Below are 14,472 nucleotides of genomic sequence, written 5' to 3'. Positions count from 1 at the left end.
CTCAGCTGGCCTCCCTGTGATTTCCTGGCTTGGGCCTCACTGTCCCTGCATATCCGCCTGGGAAACCCCCCCTGCAGCTGGAGCCTGTGCCCCAGGCTAATGTCCCTGGTGAAACGGGGTCTCCTGGGGGGTGGCAGGCACTGGACAGTGTCACTAGAGCGTGAGCTGCCCCATAGTCCCTGGCTCCAGAGAGCAGCTGTTGGTGTCCTAGAGACACCAGATCCCGAGGATCGCAGTCCCCCACCCCACAGGACCTTCGCTACAAGAGGATCGTGTTCCCTCTTTAACCCCACCTCTCGTAGCATCTCCCCAGCGCAGGGAGCTGCAGACAGTGCCCTGAGGCTGGATAAACACGGCTTCGTACCGCAGTGGCAACCTGGCTCTGCCACCCTGAGACTCCCCGCAGAAACTGGGGCCTTATGACTGTCCCTTTGGGCAGGAGAGGGGCCTGCTGCTGGAGGCCGGGGGTGTGAGCCAATTGACCCTGCTCTCTTCCCACACTCTGGCTTGCTTTCCCATTCCCACCGGAGCGACCAGACCCGAGCCCGTGGGACCCGCCTCTGAATCCCAGGGGGAAAGACTTTCTCTGGGGTTCCTGCTCCGGACCCCAGCCACACTCGACAGCAGGTAGAGCCCTGTTGCTCAAAGTGATCAACTTTGACTGGTGCTGGGTTACAAATCACTTTAGTACTGAATGCAGGGGTAGGTAGTGAAATGTTATCAGTGTTGTTGTCTTTATTGCATGTATAAAGGCGACCAGGACTGTGCTTTACTTGTCCCAAACGAGGGGGTCACCTCAACTGAAAGGACCTTGTTATGCCAGGGCCTTGAATGCCAGAGCCCTGTGAGAGTAAGAGGGGGTGGGGATGGTGTTCCAGCCAGGCAATGTGGACTCTCCCCAAGGGTCCTCCATCTGGTTTAACCTGGTTTCTTCTCCTGTTCAAAGACAGAGCTAAATAGGCTCCATTAGGAGCCTTTGTTATTGTAAGTGTTTAAATGAGAGCTGAAATCACTGGGGGTGGGACAATGTTTCTGCCCAGCCCACTAAAAGCCAAAAATCACTAAGAGACTGAGCTGCAGAGGTCACAGCAGAGAGGTGGCCACAGTAGATAACTGACAGTCAGTTGGCGGGAAGGGCGAACAGCCAGCCTGCAGAAGCAGCAAACAGGCGGCTGGTGGGAGTGGAACGAGCGGCTGGCACGGCAGCCGGAAGAGAGGGACCGCAGGGCGACCTCCCAGATGGCAGAGCAAGCCAAGATCCTTCTTCTCCAGGTGGGAGGGGAACTCACACAGCTGCACCTGACTGGCCAAGGACACCCCCTGTGAGTAGGGTGTGGTGAGAGAGCCGAGCCAGGCACAGGAAAGGGGGAGGGCCAATGGGAAATCAGGACTCTGAGGCTGACAGTCCCCAGGGCCAATGGGGATAGGCCAATGCTCCAGGTCCGGCTGATTGACAGGGCAGCCTGGCCAATGAGGGAGTGAGGAGTGTGGGGTCCTGTGTAAGGTGGAGCTGCCAGGCCAGAGGGGCAGAGCTAAGGGGAGAGCAGGAGCCGGGCTGGGCTGGAGGCAGGATGTGAGTGGGGCTGGGGCCAGGTGTATGAGCGGCTCAAGAGTCCAGGGGCCCCAGGCATAGGGTGGGAGCCCCAAGACCTCCCCACGCACCCTCCTCCAGTCACATCCCAGGGACAAGGGTCAGCAGCACAGAGACGTGCAACTTCCGGCATTAGACATCAGCTGAGGGCACCTGCAGGACGGGGCAGGGCTGGGCGAGGGGAATAGAGATAGACGGGGCAGGATCCAGAGCACAGGACACACACACGAATAGCCCAGGCCTTTTGGGGTGGGGCTTATTCCTGTCCCCCGAAGGAGTGTCAGAGACCCGGTGGGAGAGCAAGAAGGATGTAGTGACCCCTCCCTTAGCCCCCAGCCCACGGGGGCAGAGTGCCAGGGACAGGGTTAGGTTCTGGACCTGTTGCTGCAGCCAGCTCTGGGGAGGGGAGGGTGCATGAGTCCTGCTTTCTGGGCCATAGGGAGCTGCCAGGCTGGTGTGCCCAGCGTTAGGAATTACAGTGTGGCAGGCCTGGGCCCAGCAGCTCCTCGTGGGAAGCAGCAGAGGGAAGAGAGAGGGCTGGAGGCGAATGAAGACGCATTTGTGTTTGGAGAATGACAGATCTGGCTCTGGGGAACCAGCTCTTTGCCATGAGCTGAGAGCGTCCTGTCCCGCACAGCTCCTGGGGCCGGCGCTGGGTGGGCTTCACGAGAGGTTCGCTCCACAGAGGCCCAGTGATCATGGCCTCTGGGCTCAGCTGTTTGTCCCGGTGCCCCAGTCGGGGCGTGGAGTCGCCTGGAAACATGAAGTCACCTCTGCAGCCTGTTATTACTGTCACGGAGTGTGGGGGAGTCCAGTCCTGCACCCCTCTTCCTGGGACCCACAATGACTCTCAGCCAGCCGGTAAAACAGAAGATTTATTGGACAACAGGATTGCAGGTTACAGCAGAGCCTGGAGGTCCAACCAGGACCCCCCAATCGAGTCCTTCTCAGGGTTCAGGGTGCTTGGATCCCCTGAATTCCCCCACCCAGCCCCAAACCGAAACTGAACTGCCCCTCCTCCAGCCGGCCTCTCCCACCTACCTGGCTCAGGTTACAGGCTTAAAGATCCTGTCCCTCACCTAAAGACATCCCCGGCTCTCCTATCCCCCACACAGACAGCCCCTACTCCATCACAATTACATTTCCACCTTCCTCACCCAGGGACGTTAGTAGTAATAAGCTTGATAGTATTCATCACCATGCAATTTTGACAGGTTTCCACGCCCCTTTTAGGGCTTATGTCCCGCCTTCCCACCCCCCATTTCCGTTGGCGCCAATGTGAGGCGTTGTCGGCCATTTTGAAAAAATGTGTGTGTGTATGTGTTTGACTAGGGGAAGTGTTGTGTATGTTTGTGCTTGGTGACATGAAGAGAAAAAAATTGAAAAGAAGAGTGTAAAGAGGAAAAGAGAGTCTGAGTAAGGTTTAGAGAAAAAAAGGAAATTTGAAAGAAGAGAGATAAGTTATTGAAGAAAAGAGGCTGGTTATGAAAGAATAGAAAGATTTTTGTTTTTAAAGGGTTAGTTAGTTTGAAAGGAGAGATTTTTAGTGAGTTTGAGTAAGGAGAGAGGATGGTAAAGGCTTAGTTTGGTAGGCAAGTAAAGAATAGAAATTTTTGAGATAAATGTAAAAGGTGTATTAAATATCAGGGTGGGTTAAGAGAAAAGTTAAATAATATTGAAAACTAGGTTTATAAAGGGAATTTACTAAGGCAAAACCTGTTTGGTAAGCACAGGATAAAAAAGCATTGAAACTATTCAATACCAATGTAGGTTAAGAAAAAAGCATTTAAAAACATTAAAAACTAGGTTTAAAAAGGGAATTTACTACGGCGGAGCCTGTTTGGTAAGCACAGGGTAAAAAAAATGAATAAAAAAGCATTGAAACTATTCAATACCAGTGTAGATGAAAAAAAAGAAGAAGAGCCCCCTTTGCAACGGGCAAAGATAGACAGCACACGATGGAATCAAAAAAAAGAGAGAGAAAACAACATTGGCGCCAAAGTGTGGCGCCGATGGCCATTTTCAAAAAAGAATGTGTGCGTGTATGTGTTTGACTATGGGGGAGTGTTGTGTATGTTTGTGCTTGGTGACATGAAGAGGAAAAGAGAGAGTTATGAAAGAATAGGGGGATAAAACTTAAAGAAAAAGGAAATATATTAAAAACTAGGTTGAAAAAGGGAAAAGCAAAACCTGTCTGAAAGGCCCAGGGTAAAAAAGGGAGTGAAGACTATTTAATACCGAGGTAGGTTAAAAATTTGCTAAAAAAGGCATTAAAAGTATTCAATACCAATGTAGGTTAAGAAAAAATGAGGTTTAAAAGGAAAATTGACAAAGGCAAAGCCTGTTTGGGAGGCCCTGGGTAAAAACTATTGACTACCCGTGTAGGTTAAAAAAAACATTAAAAACTAGGTTTAAAAGGAAAATTGACTGTGTAGTAAGCACATGGCCAGTAAATTTACAAGAAAAATTGCCTGTGCAGTAAGCACAGGGTAAAAACTCTACAAAAAAGTGGCTAAGAAAAATACAAAAAAGCTCAGGGTAAAATAAAAAAAAAAGAGAAAATTTTTACCTTTGCAGTCTTTTTGTAAATGAGGCAGCTTTTCTGGTTTAACCCTAGTAAATTAAACACATTAAAACTATTCAATACCAATGTAGGTTAAGAAAAAAGCATTTAAAAACATTAAAAACTAGGTTTAAAAGGGGAAATTTACTAAGGCAAAACCTGTTTAGTAAGCACATGGCCAAAAACTATAAAGGAGTACTAAGAAAAAAGCATTTAAATGATTAAAAACTAGGTTTAAAAAGGGAATTGACTGAGGCAAAGCCTGTTTGGTAAGCACAGGGTAAAAAAGTGAGTAAAAAAGCATTGAAACTATTCAATACCAGTGTAGGTTAAGAAAAAAAGAGAGGTTAAAAAAAAAGAACAGGACAAAGAGCAAAAATAGAGAGCACATGGTGGAATCTGAATGAGACAGAGAGAGGCAGGCAGAGTCTGTTTAGTAAGCACAGGGTAAAAAAATGAACAGAAAAGCATTCAGAATCAGGGTGGGTTAAAAGAAAGAACAAGACAAGAAAGAGAGCTCCCTCTGCAAAGGGCAAAGATAGAGAGCACATGGTGGAATCAGAAAGAGAGCGAGAATTCTCACCTTTGAAGTCTTTCTGTAGAATGAGGCAACTTTTCTGGTTCAGACCCTCTCACACTTGTTATCATTGCCTTTGGATCGGCCCAGTCAGAGGTGGTTTTACAGCAGCGTCATAGAGTTCATTTTCCTGAACCAATCCTAGTGTCCCAAGATTTTAAACAAGAGCCAGCTCCCTCCTTTCCCCCCTCCCCTCCTCTCTCCCCCTCCCTTTAACTGTTTTTTTCTTATCTAAAGAAACAGACCCTCAGCATTTTCCTGCCATGTAGCCCTTTTACAAAGGGGTTTTTATAAAAGTTAAAACCATAAGCTTTTAGTAATACACCATTTTTAACACATGTTAAAGTTACCTTAAGTTTTGCAAAGGAATAAGAGACATCCCTTTTGTATGTGTTGTAATAAAAAAATATGCAGAAGCACCCCAGGTTAATAGTAACAAACAATTTATAAACCCCTTATTTTGTAAACCAGTGGATTAGAAAGACAAAGAAGCAAAGCACCTGTTAGCAAAGCAGCCTCTGTGAGTTAGTGGATCAGAGATAAGAAGGCTGCTTCTGACCCAAACTTTTTAACAAACATATGTTAAAGTTACATTAAGTTTTGCAAAGGGATAATGACTCGAAAAGACAAACTTAAGACACAACCCTTTTGTATGTGTTGTAATAAAAAATTATGCAGAAGCACCCTAGGCTTAAAACCCCAGGTTTTTAGTAACAGACGGTTTATATTTCCCTTATTTTGTAAACCACTGGATTAGAGAGAAGATTGCTTCTTTCCCCACTTTTTAACAAAAGAGGGATGAAAGGCTTGTAAAGGAATAAACACTTGAAAAGACAGGTCTATCTAAAGACACAGTCCTTTGGTATAGGTGTTTTAATAAAAAAAAAAGAGCATGAGTTATAAAAGTAATGTATAGTGACAAAAAAAGTTTTAGAGTAACCTGGGTTATTTTTTTTCAGTAAAAACAATGTGAAGCTGCAGCAAAGCAGCCTCTGTGAGTCAGTGGATCAGAGAGCAGAAGTCTGCTTCTTTCCCAACCTTTTTAACAAACACAAGTTACACTAAGTTTTGCAAAGGGATAATGACTTGAAAAGACAAACCTAGAACACATCCCTTTTGTATGTGTTGTAATTAAAAAAAAGAACCAGAAGAAGCATCCTAGGCTTAAAACCCCAGGATTTTAGTAACAGAAGGTTTATATACCCCTTATTTTGTTAACCATTGGATTAGAGAGAAGAAGTTTGTTTCTTTCCCCACTTTTTAACAAAGAGAGGTAAAAGTCTTGGAAAGAAATAAACACTTGAAAAGACATATCTAAATGAAGACACCTTTTTTTTATTTAACCCCCTTGGCATAAGTGTTTCAATGAAAGAGCGGGCAGAGGGATTTTTATAAAAAAAGTTAAAACTATAAGCTTTTAGTAACAAACAATTTTTAAAAGTTTTCCCCTAGGTTTTAAACTAACAGAGGTTATTTTTTAGTAAAAACAATGTGAAACTGCAGCAAAGCGCCTGTTAGCAAAGCAGCCTCTGTGAATCAGTGGATCAGAGATAAGAAGGCTGCTTCTTTCCCAAACTTTTTAACAAACACAAGTTACAATTACATTAAGTTTTGCAAAGGGATAATGACTCGAAAAGACAAACCTAAGACACAACCCTTTTGTATGTGTTGTAATAAAAAAGGAGCAGGCAGAAGCATCGTAGGCTTAAAACCCCAGGTTTTTAGTAACAGACGGTTTATATTCCCCTTATTTTGTAAACCACTGGATTAGAGAGAAGAAGATTGCTTCTTTCCCCATTTAACAACAAAGAGAGGTAAAAGACATGCCAAAATGAAGGCACAGTCCTTTGGTATAGGTGTTTTGTTAAAAAAAGAGCGTGCACAAACAGTCTAGGATTATAAAAGTAATGTATAGTGACAAAAAAAAAGTTTTTTCCCCTAGGTTTTAGACTAGCGCTGCTTATTTTTCAGTAAAAACTGTGAAGCTGCAGCAGAGCCCTGCTCTGCTCTTATCTTAACAACCAGGACCCTGTAACAGAAGCTGAACAACACATACTATAAACCATTTTAAAACGTGTTTTTGAAGTAATGTCTAAACCCTCCTCTTTTTAACGTATTAAATACATGAAATAACAAACCTACCCGAAGACACATTTCTTTATTTGTAGGGGTGTTTTAAATAAAAAAAAAGAGCATGCAGAAGCATCCCTGACCTAAACCCACAAAACCCTTACTAAGAAAAAGTCCCCCCACCCCTCCACCCCCAGGTTTTTAGTGTGAACCACTTGAAACAGCCTTTTGAAGGTAGTGGATTAGAAAAGAAGACCCCTTTGAAAAACAGGCTACCTGAAGACACTTTCTTTCTTTATTTTATTTTTTTTTTTTTTGGTATTTAGCCCCCTTGGCATAAGTATTTCATTAAAATGTAAAAGAGCAGGCGGAAGCACCCCAGATTTTTAGTAACAGACGGTTTATATTACCCCTTATTTTGTTAACCATTGGATCAGAGAGAAGAAGATTGCTTCTTTACCTGCTTTTTAACAAAGAGAGGTGAAAGGGTTGGAAAGGAATAAACAGTTGAAAAGACAAGCCTACCTGAAGACCCATAACCTTCATTTAGCCCCTTAGGCATAGGTGTTTCAATAACATGCAAGTCCGCAGAAACAACCCAGGCTTAAAAACACAGAAAGTTTTTCCCCTAGGTTTAGGCTAGCACTGGACATTTTTTAGTAAGGACAGCAGGCTTTTGCAGCAGAGCAGCTGTCAGCAAAAACAGCCTCTGTAAACCAGTAGATCAGAGATAAGAAGGCTGCTTCTTTGCCTGTTTTTTAACACATACAAGTGGAAGTTATATTAAGTTTTGTAGAGGAATAAACACTTTAAAAGACAAGCCTATATAAAGACAGAGCCCTTTATTTAACATTTTTACATGCATGTTTTAATTAAAAAGTGGGCTTGCAGAAAACACGCCAGAGTGAAAACCACAGAACCTTAGTAACAGCTAGTTTATATCCTCCTTATTTTGTAATCCAGTGGATCAGAGAGAAGTTTATTTTCCTTCCCATATATTTGAAGCATTATGTTTTGTAAAGTTTATTATGAAAAAGCAGTATTGCCTGAGCTGTAACAAAACAAGGCCCCTCTTAGAGATATTTTGTAGAAGTTTAGTGAACTAAAAGGCTTAAGATACTAGCCTGTTCTTTTAAAAATAGTGTTTTTAAAGTACCAAAACAACAACTGGGTAAGAATATGAAAACTGGCAATTGAGGGGAGTTTACATATGTTTTAATTAGAAAAAAAAACAACAACCACCCAAGATTGCTTTTTAAAGGTTTACCAGAGATATGGAGCCTTCCTCACCCCCGCTCCACACACACACACCCACACATACACACTCTCTTTTCCCCTCTCCCCGCCACCCTTCCCCTTTTTTTTCTTCTTTTTTTTAACTGTTTTTTAAAATCTAAACCAAGGACAAACTTTTTTTTTTTTAAAAGCCAGGGCCACAGAGATCAGGCCATGCTGGTAAGAAAGCTGTCCTGAGTTTTAGGGGGCATGTTGATAACTCTTTTAGTGAAACAGTTTTGTAGGCAGCCTGTCTGTGTAAGTTGTTATGCTTTAGCATGGGCAAACGTTTATTGTTTGAAAGCACTTTTTTACTTTATGAGGTATTATCTCCCCCCATCTTACGGCCTATCAGAAATATTAAAAACAACAAGCTAAAAGATACATTGCAGCAAGGACTGCAAAACAATAGTTACAATATTGTTGATTATTACCTTGTCTAAGGCCCTAGAGAATATATTTTGTTTTGTTTTTATAAAACGCTTTTATGCAAACTGTAACCCTAGGTGATGTACAGCATTAAATAATATGAAACAGTAGACGAGAGACCTGAGACATTGTTGAAATCAGAGGGGCTATGATTAAGTCCTAATGCAGAGGGCCTTGGGGTGGAAAATGAAAAGGTACAGCCGAAGCGGAAGATGGTATGATTTAAGAGGGGTTTGGGGGCTGCTTTGCAACGGTCCATAGGGAGCCTATAACCCTCACGCACAAACACCAGGGCTGGGTGAGGTGGTTGGGCCTTTGTTAGAGGAACAGGCCGTTCATGTACCTTTTGTTGTTGTTGCTTTTGACAAACCCCACATCCCTTAAACTCCTTAAAAACACGCTTTACACAGTTATTTTTAACTGACATTTCATTTTACAACTCGGCCTGTTTTGTTCCCAAACACGCTCTAACTGTTAGTGTTTTTTCTGAGCAAGATTTTGTAATTTCCTGACGAAGAAGTTGTTCAACATTTTGCATTAAACATTTATCTGTCGGTTTGATGATTTCATTTAAAATACTATTGGGGAAAAAACACTAACAGTTAGAGTGTGTTTGGGAACAAAACAGGCCGAGTTGTAAAATGAAATGTCAGTTAAAAATAACTGTGTAAAGCGTGTTTTTAAGGAGTTTCAGGGATGTGGGGTTTGTCAAAAGCAACAACAACAAAAGGTACATGAACCGCCTGTTCCTCTAACAAAGGCCCAACCACCTCACCCAGCCCTGGTGTTTGTGCGTGAGGGTTATAGGTTCCCTATGGACCGTTGCAAAGCTGCCCCCAAACCCCTCTTAAATCATACCATCTTCCGCTTCGGCTGTACCTTTTCATTTTCCACCCCAAGGCCCTCTGCATTAGGACTTAATCATAGCCCCTCTGATTTCAACAATGTCTCAGGTCTCTCGTCTACTGTTTCATATTATTTAATGCTGTACATCACCTAGGGTTACAGTTTGCATAAAAGCGTTTTATAAAAACAAAACAAAATATATTCTCTAGGGCCTTAGACAAGGTAATAATCAACAATATTGTAACTATTGTTTTGCAGTCCTTGCTGCAATGTATCTTTTAGCTTGTTGTTTTTAATATTTCTGATAGGCCGTAAGATGGGGGGAGATAATACCTCATAAAGTAAAAAAGTGCTTTCAAACAGTAAACGTTTGCCCATGCTAAAGCATAACAACTTACACAGACAGGCTGCCTACAAAACTGTTTCACTAAAAGAGTTATCAACATGCCCCCTAAAACTCAGGACAGCTTTCTTACCAGCATGGCCTGATCTCTGTGGCCCTGGCTTTTAAAAAAAAAAAAGTTTGTCCTTGGTTTAGATTTTAAAAAACAGTTAAAAAAAAGAAGAAAAAAAAGGGGAAGGGTGGCGGGGAGAGGAGAAAAGAGAGTGTGTATGTGTGGGTGTGTGTGTGTGGAGCGGGGGTGAGGAAGGCTCCATATCTCTGGTAAACCTTTAAAAAGCAATCTTGGGTGGTTGTTGTTTTTTTTTCTAATTAAAACATATGTAAACTCCCCTCAATTGCCAGTTTTCATATTCTTACCCAGTTGTTGTTTTGGTACTTTAAAAACACTATTTTTAAAAGAACAGGCTAGTATCTTAAGCCTTTTAGTTCACTAAACTTCTACAAAATATCTCTAAGAGGGGCCTTGTTTTGTTACAGCTCAGGCAATACTGCTTTTTCATAATAAACTTTACAAAACATAATGCTTCAAATATATGGGAAGGAAAATAAACTTCTCTCTGATCCACTGGATTACAAAATAAGGAGGATATAAACTAGCTGTTACTAAGGTTCTGTGGTTTTCACTCTGGCGTGTTTTCTGCAAGCCCACTTTTTAATTAAAACATGCATGTAAAAATGTTAAATAAAGGGCTCTGTCTTTATATAGGCTTGTCTTTTAAAGTGTTTATTCCTCTACAAAACTTAATATAACTTCCACTTGTATGTGTTAAAAAACAGGCAAAGAAGCAGCCTTCTTATCTCTGATCTACTGGTTTACAGAGGCTGTTTTTGCTGACAGCTGCTCTGCTGCAAAAGCCTGCTGTCCTTACTAAAAAATGTCCAGTGCTAGCCTAAACCTAGGGGAAAAACTTTCTGTGTTTTTAAGCCTGGGTTGTTTCTGCGGACTTGCATGTTATTGAAACACCTATGCCTAAGGGGCTAAATGAAGGTTATGGGTCTTCAGGTAGGCTTGTCTTTTCAACTGTTTATTCCTTTCCAACCCTTTCACCTCTCTTTGTTAAAAAGCAGGTAAAGAAGCAATCTTCTTCTCTCTGATCCAATGGTTAACAAAATAAGGGGTAATATAAACCGTCTGTTACTAAAAATCTGGGGTGCTTCCGCCTGCTCTTTTACATTTTAATGAAATACTTATGCCAAGGGGGCTAAATACCAAAAAAAAAAAAAATAAAATAAAGAAAGAAAGTGTCTTCAGGTAGCCTGTTTTTCAAAGGGGTCTTCTTTTCTAATCCACTACCTTCAAAAGGCTGTTTCAAGTGGTTCACACTAAAAACCTGGGGGTGGAGGGGTGGGGGGACTTTTTCTTAGTAAGGGTTTTGTGGGTTTAGGTCAGGGATGCTTCTGCATGCTCTTTTTTTTTATTTAAAACACCCCTACAAATAAAGAAATGTGTCTTCGGGTAGGTTTGTTATTTCATGTATTTAATACGTTAAAAAGAGGAGGGTTTAGACATTACTTCAAAAACACGTTTTAAAATGGTTTATAGTATGTGTTGTTCAGCTTCTGTTACAGGGTCCTGGTTGTTAAGATAAGAGCAGAGCAGGGCTCTGCTGCAGCTTCACAGTTTTTACTGAAAAATAAGCAGCGCTAGTCTAAAACCTAGGGGAAAAAACTTTTTTTTTGTCACTATACATTACTTTTATAATCCTAGACTGTTTGTGCACGCTCTTTTTTTAACAAAACACCTATACCAAAGGACTGTGCCTTCATTTTGGCATGTCTTTTACCTCTCTTTGTTGTTAAATGGGGAAAGAAGCAATCTTCTTCTCTCTAATCCAGTGGTTTACAAAATAAGGGGAATATAAACCGTCTGTTACTAAAAACCTGGGGTTTTAAGCCTACGATGCTTCTGCCTGCTCCTTTTTATTACAACACATACAAAAGGGTTGTGTCTTAGGTTTGTCTTTTCGAGTCATTATCCCTTTGCAAAACTTAATGTAATTGTAACTTGTGTTTGTTAAAAAGTTTGGGAAAGAAGCAGCCTTCTTATCTCTGATCCACTGATTCACAGAGGCTGCTTTGCTAACAGGCGCTTTGCTGCAGTTTCACATTGTTTTTACTAAAAAATAACCTCTGTTAGTTTAAAACCTAGGGGAAAACTTTTAAAAATTGTTTGTTACTAAAAGCTTATAGTTTTAACTTTTTTTATAAAAATCCCTCTGCCCGCTCTTTCATTGAAACACTTATGCCAAGGGGGTTAAATAAAAAAAAGGTGTCTTCATTTAGATATGTCTTTTCAAGTGTTTATTTCTTTCCAAGACTTTTACCTCTCTTTGTTAAAAAGTGGGGAAAGAAACAAACTTCTTCTCTCTAATCCAATGGTTAACAAAATAAGGGGTATATAAACCTTCTGTTACTAAAATCCTGGGGTTTTAAGCCTAGGATGCTTCTTCTGGTTCTTTTTTTTAATTACAACACATACAAAAGGGATGTGTTCTAGGTTTGTCTTTTCAAGTCATTATCCCTTTGCAAAACTTAGTGTAACTTGTGTTTGTTAAAAAGGTTGGGAAAGAAGCAGACTTCTGCTCTCTGATCCACTGACTCACAGAGGCTGCTTTGCTGCAGCTTCACATTGTTTTTACTGAAAAAAAATAACCCAGGTTACTCTAAAACTTTTTTTGTCACTATACATTACTTTTATAACTCATGCTCTTTTTTTTTTATTAAAACACCTATACCAAAGGACTGTGTCTTTAGATAGACCTGTCTTTTCAAGTGTTTATTCCTTTACAAGCCTTTCATCCCTCTTTTGTTAAAAAGTGGGGAAAGAAGCAATCTTCTCTCTAATCCAGTGGTTTACAAAATAAGGGAAATATAAACCGTCTGTTACTAAAAACCTGGGGTTTTAAGCCTAGGGTGCTTCTGCATAATTTTTTATTACAACACATACAAAAGGGTTGTGTCTTAAGTTTGTCTTTTCGAGTCATTATCCCTTTGCAAAACTTAATGTAACTTTAACATATGTTTGTTAAAAAGTTTGGGTCAGAAGCAGCCTTCTTATCTCTGATCCACTAACTCACAGAGGCTGCTTTGCTAACAGGTGCTTTGCTTCTTTGTCTTTCTAATCCACTGGTTTACAAAATAAGGGGTTTATAAATTGTTTGTTACTATTAACCTGGGGTGCTTCTGCATATTTTTTTATTACAACACATACAAAAGGGATGTCTCTTATTCCTTTGCAAAACTTAAGGTAACTTTAACATGTGTTAAAAATGGTGTATTACTAAAAGCTTATGGTTTTAACTTTTATAAAAACCCCTTTGTAAAAGGGCTACATGGCAGGAAAATGCTGAGGGTCTGTTTCTTTAGATAAGAAAAAAACAGTTAAAGGGAGGGGGAGAGAGGAGGGGAGGGGGGAAAGGAGGGAGCTGGCTCTTGTTTAAAATCTTGGGACACTAGGATTGGTTCAGGAAAATGAACTCTATGACGCTGCTGTAAAACCACCTCTGACTGGGCCGATCCAAAGGCAATGATAACAAGTGTGAGAGGGTCTGAACCAGAAAAGTTGCCTCATTCTACAGAAAGACTTCAAAGGTGAGAATTCTCGCTCTCTTTCTGATTCCACCATGTGCTCTCTATCTTTGCCCTTTGCAGAGGGAGCTCTCTTTCTTGTCTTGTTCTTTCTTTTAACCCACCCTGATTCTGAATGCTTTTCTGTTCATTTTTTTACCCTGTGCTTACTAAACAGACTCTGCCTGCCTCTCTCTGTCTCATTCAGATTCCACCATGTGCTCTCTATTTTTGCTCTTTGTCCTGTTCTTTTTTTTTAACCTCTCTTTTTTTCTTAACCTACACTGGTATTGAATAGTTTCAATGCTTTTTTACTCACTTTTTTACCCTGTGCTTACCAAACAGGCTTTGCCTCAGTCAATTCCCTTTTTAAACCTAGTTTTTAATCATTTAAATGCTTTTTTCTTAGTACTCCTTTATAGTTTTTGGCCATGTGCTTACTAAACAGGTTTTGCCTTAGTAAATTTCCCCTTTTAAACCTAGTTTTTAATGTTTTTAAATGCTTTTTTCTTAACCTACATTGGTATTGAATAGTTTTAATGTGTTTAATTTACTAGGGTTAAACCAGAAAAGCTGCCTCATTTACAAAAAGACTGCAAAGGTAAAAATTTTCTCTTTTTTTTTTATTTTACCCTGAGCTTTTTTGTATTTTTCTTAGCCACTTTTTTGTAGAGTTTTTACCCTGTGCTTACTGCACAGGCAATTTTTCTTGTAAATTTACTGGCCATGTGCTTACTACACAGTCAATTTTCCTTTTAAACCTAGTTTTTAATGTTTTTTTTAACCTACACGGGTAGTCAATAGTTTTTACCCAGGGCCTCCCAAACAGGCTTTGCCTTTGTCAATTTTCCTTTTAAACCTCATTTTTTCTTAACCTACATTGGTATTGAATACTTTTAATGCCTTTTTTAGCAAATTTTTAACCTACCTCGGTATTAAATAGTCTTCACTCCCTTTTTTACCCTGGGCCTTTCAGACAGGTTTTGCTTTTCCCTTTTTCAACCTAGTTTTTAATATATTTCCTTTTTCTTTAAGTTTTATCCCCCTATTCTTTCATAACTCTCTCTTTTCCTCTTCATGTCACCAAGCACAAACATACACAACACTCCCCCATAGTCAAACACATACACGCACACATTCTTTTTTGAAAA

At 40.8% G+C, this 14,472-nt stretch overlaps 1 protein-coding gene across 2 annotated transcripts in view; it reads right to left on the bottom strand.

Annotated features, from left to right (window-relative positions):
- LOC127031020 (uncharacterized) overlaps positions 1 to 14,472 on the bottom strand; it is a 217,037-nt gene that overhangs the window by 186,872 nt on the left and 15,693 nt on the right. The gene's annotated exons all lie outside the window — the stretch shown is intronic.

This window comes from Gopherus flavomarginatus, chromosome 11 (genome assembly GCF_025201925.1).
Source record: "Gopherus flavomarginatus isolate rGopFla2 chromosome 11, rGopFla2.mat.asm, whole genome shotgun sequence".
NCBI classification, from domain to species: domain Eukaryota; kingdom Metazoa; phylum Chordata; order Testudines; family Testudinidae; genus Gopherus; species Gopherus flavomarginatus.
The sequence above is the reverse complement of the archived record's forward strand: the minus strand, read 5'-3'. Positions and strand labels throughout refer to the sequence as shown.